The sequence below is a fragment of the Egretta garzetta genome, unplaced genomic scaffold (assembly GCF_000687185.1).
Source record: "Egretta garzetta isolate BGI_Z169 unplaced genomic scaffold, ASM68718v1 scaffold81, whole genome shotgun sequence".
In the NCBI taxonomy this organism is placed as follows: Eukaryota; Metazoa; Chordata; class Aves; order Pelecaniformes; family Ardeidae; genus Egretta; species Egretta garzetta.
The window spans coordinates 3,089,981-3,094,373 of NW_009258671.1; the positions used below are offsets into that span (position 1 = coordinate 3,089,981).

The 4,393-nt window shown below is 41.7% G+C and overlaps 1 protein-coding gene across 1 annotated transcript in view; it reads left to right on the top strand.

The window, feature by feature from the left end:
* The window catches only part of BCAT1 (branched chain amino acid transaminase 1), a 64,182-nt gene that overhangs the window by 468 nt on the left and 59,321 nt on the right, over positions 1-4,393 (top strand). The window lies entirely within an intron of this gene.

The following is a 4,393-nucleotide window of genomic DNA, read 5'->3' on the forward strand; positions in this document are numbered from 1 at the left end:
ATGATCAAGGTAAGTGGAGCGGGTTTCCTGCCGAAATCCCCTCGTCCATCCTTCAGGGGATGCGGAGTGGCAGGGGGGGTTTTCCCTGGCGGACGAGGAAAGCTGTAGTTTACTGATTTGTATTTACAGATTTTAATGCTCTTAGTTGTTATTTATCCTTTAGCGAGGGAGATTTCTGTCCCCGAGAGGTTTATTGTTTGAGATTCAGAAGCAGGATGCGCGTGATTCTGCCTCTTTCCGTGTTCTTTCATTGCAGGCAGCATGCGTGGAAAAGAAATGATGAGTCGAGAGAGAGAAGGGGGGGGGAAGGGAAGGTGTATCATTTCCTCTGGCGGGGATTTCTTACTGTTTATTTGTAACATGGGACTCTTAGCGATGAAAAAGAGAAAAAAAAACTGCAGAGGGTATCATCTCCTGAAAGGCATCATGCCTTTGAGTTTATTATAGGTCTTATAATATGACCTATATGTTTATTATAGGTCTTATGTCTGCCATTGTACTAAAATAGACTACGGGTAAAACCCAGAAACATGTGTTTAGATGTTTTGAGTAATTGCAGAAATAACTTTAAATAACGGAAGAGGAGTTGTCGGTAGTGAACGCTAATGATGAGCAGCTGTGGGAACTATCCTTTCATAAAAGTCATGTTTATGTTCTTCTGCTTAGTGAGGCTGATCTGGGGATTAAAAAGAAGTCTTCCTTGTCAAGACAAAGGGCATGGAGATAGGACAGGTGCTTTTCAGTTAGATTGAGGGAACATCACAGCAACTTTATACCCTGTGGAACAGCTGCACTAAGAATAATTCTTGGGTTTTGAAGCAGGTCTGTGCTGGGCTGACTGTGAACTTCACAGCCACAGCCTAATGCCAAAGTTAACAGCTGAGGAAAACCAGGACTGAGTTATTTGCTCTCCTTGGGTAACTATAACAGATGGAATATGGGCACAACAAGTATGTGACTGGCAGGCATCTCCCCAGCTCCTCTGTACCTCTGATGACAGGCGTTACTCTCATCTCATCAGCATTTCTCACTCCTGGGTGGGTCTAGCAGAGGTGCAGGTGCTATTGATGATGGCAGGGCTAGAACGAGTGAGTGCTCCAGAGGCTCTGATGAGTCCCATTAGCACTTTCTGCAACCTGAGAGTGGCAGACCAGCCGTGGCAGAAAACTGGTCTGAAACTGCTCAGGGAAAATACCCGAGCAGCTGCCCCCAGCCAGAAGGCTTGGGGACAGAATGCAAGTGTGTCAAGGAGTGAGACAGGCTGTCATGCTTTATATCGCTTTTGATGTACCTGTTGCGTGTCTAGGAAAGAGGGCATGACCCCAGTCTCCAGGGTGTTATCCAGCACCTGGCAGTAACGCTCTGACATGCCCATGCAAAAAAAAAAAGTAGCAGGCAAGCCATAGACCTACCACCTACCTGCCTGTTTGCTCAAAGCTGCGCTGATGTCTTGTGGGGTTCTTCTCACCTGCACAAAACATAGCTTTGCTTTGTATTTTTACTGTAGAAAGGACAGCATGAAGCAATAGCTGCAGCAGTAAAAGTACTCTCTTGTCACTTGCAAGTGGTGTAGCCTTGGGCAAGTCAGTTCTGTCTGAGCCCTTTACTTGCCTCATCTGTTCAGACTGTAAGCACTTCAGGGTTATGGCTGTCACTGTGTATTTGCAGAGCATGTATCAAAGATGGAGAAAATTGCCATTTGATTATCACGATACTTACTTATGCAGAAGCCAATACGTTTATAAAAGTATCAGTAAGCAACAGCATTATTACAGCTCCTTATCCCTTCATCTCCCTTTTCATCATTTCCTGCTTTTAGTCACAACCCTCCCTTTCTCCTTGAACCATTTCGAGCCCAACCTCAACCCTCTCTTTCTGGCCTGTTTAAAGGAATGTTATGTATAAGAAATGAATTACGCCTCTGGTTTCTGCAGTCCTGTCTTGTCTGCCTATTGCACTGATTGTAACTGACAGGCCTAGCACTCCTAGCATTGTGTGATCCAGCGGATGTTCTGATTTTTCCCCATGGATACTGCATATTGAAGTCTGCTGCAAAGTCATAGGTGAAAAAGAAGATTGCAAAATCATTAGGTACCTTTAACACAGTTGATACCTTGCTAAACCAGTCCATAGGCTATATCCTTGGTTTAATTTGATAGATGAAAATAATTCAAATGGAATTCACTAGTGATGAATTTATCCCTCGGAGGGCAATGTTAGGGAGGGAGGTAAATCAGCTCATTAGTTGTGTAAGCATTCTGTTACTCTGAATTTGATCAGCCATTTTAAAGCAATCTGTTTGGTGTGGGCATTCTAAAGAACATACATTATTTTCACTACTTCCTTATGTTATACATGTTATACCATTTTCTTAAATGAATAATCATAGCTGAATGTATGGTGAACTGCAGATTATTAGTAGGTGTGAAGGCAGGAACCTTCAGTGTTAGAATGAAGGAGCTAAGGGGTAAATTCTGCTTGGACAGTTTACACAATTACTCTTCGTAGGCCACGCACATGAGGACTGACATCTTCATGTCACTACAGTGACATATGTACTCCACAGCACTAGATAAGGTCATCAGAGACTTCTATGAGTTCAAGCTACTCAATACTGATTGTGGCTTTTGATAATCAGTTGCGGTTATCCAACTGCTACATGGCTGTAGTGTAGAGATTAAATGCACAACCTTCATCTCGAATGTCTGAATTTCGGTGATACTTGGGCATAAATCAAAGTAGTACATGACCCTAATTTGTTATTCATAGTCACTTACATGCTTGCATCTTGATACCTCCAATTCTTACATAGGACGGAGTGAATGGGTGGTCCCATTTACCTTGGAAACAACTTCATTACTTTATGACTTTATACATTAAAGGGACAAGTAATATTACCTCATAAAATAGAGCACCTGTTGTAGAAGGGCAAGTCAGCAAATACTACCATATGCTATTGCAGATGAAAATCCAATGTTATGCTTATGGAAAAGGCCTAGTGTTGCCCTTCGGTGTGTATATCAAATGATCCAAAAGAGTTAACATGAACTAAATGATTGAAACTATCTTTAAAATGATCAAGAAGTTTTACCCATCTGTCTTTTGTGCATCTTGGCCCATAGTTTATTACTGTTTTTACAAACTAATGCCAGAATGCCCTTCCAACAGAGTTACTCATTTACTTTCTTCCCTTGAGCTCTGCAGTTTATTCCAAGTTTTATTTTAGAGTATACCTGATGCATTAATGAAGTGCAGCATATGACTTCTCAGTAGGTACACAGCTATTGCTAATTCAGTTTGACTGTTAGAGCATTTCACACAATATTTGATAAAAACACTCTGAGTAAGCACAGAAAATATATTGTTTTTCCTGGTATACGAATAGGGTTTAATTCCACAAGGTTCTCATTGTATTCATTTCCACTAGCATTCAGAGAGATCAGTGCCACACAAGTCATGTCTACTTGTTTAGTTTTCTTTAGATTGTTGTCTTAGGGGTCATCGCTTTTGTAATAAATGTTTGAATTTGCATTACCCCTACTGAGAATGACTTTTTTTTTTTTTTTAAACTTTGACACTGAGAGGCTGAGGGAACTGGGTTTGTTCAGTCTGTAGAAGAGGAGGCTTTGGGGTGATGTAATAGCAGCCTTCCAAAATCTAGAGGAAAATCAAGGCTCAGCAATGATGTATGGTGGGAGAACAAGAGACAATGGCATAAACTGAAACAAAAAAGGTTCAGACTGGATATAAGGAAAAAACTCTCCCCACAAGGACAGTCAGGCAGTGGAATGGGTTGCCAGGAGAGGCTGTGCAGTCTCCATCCTTGGGAGCTCTCAAGACCCGACTGGATAAAGCCTTGAGAAACCTGTTCTGAGCTCAGAGCTGACCCTGCCTTGAGTAGGAGGTTGGACTAGAGGCCTCCTGAGGCCCCTTCCAGCCTGGATTTTCCTACGGTCCTGGAAAAAAAGTTATGGTCTAAGATTTTTTTTTTTTTTTTTAATCCAGTCTTAGTCTTTGACACAGTAGCGTGGATCAGTATGTGTTTGTCCAGAGCTCTGCTTGCTACACTTTTAACAGTGCAAAGAACTCTGTGCCAAGTTGGTCTTAAAAGTCACCAGTATAGGCAGACTTCTTTGCAGAAGGTAATTTCTTTAACGTGTCAGTATAGCGGTAATATTTTGTTCTTCTCTATTATCTTGAGGAACTCTAAGTGCTTAACAGAAGAGGTTGAACAGTAATGTTGGTGCAAGTCTCTTCACAAGAATGCATATTTATTTGGACCCTTTGGAGTTTGTTTGTTGGGGATTTTGTTGGGTTTTTGTTTTGTTTTGTGTCCTGTCCTGTCCCGTGTTTCCCCCCCCCCCCCAATTTCTCTCTATTACTTATCACACTA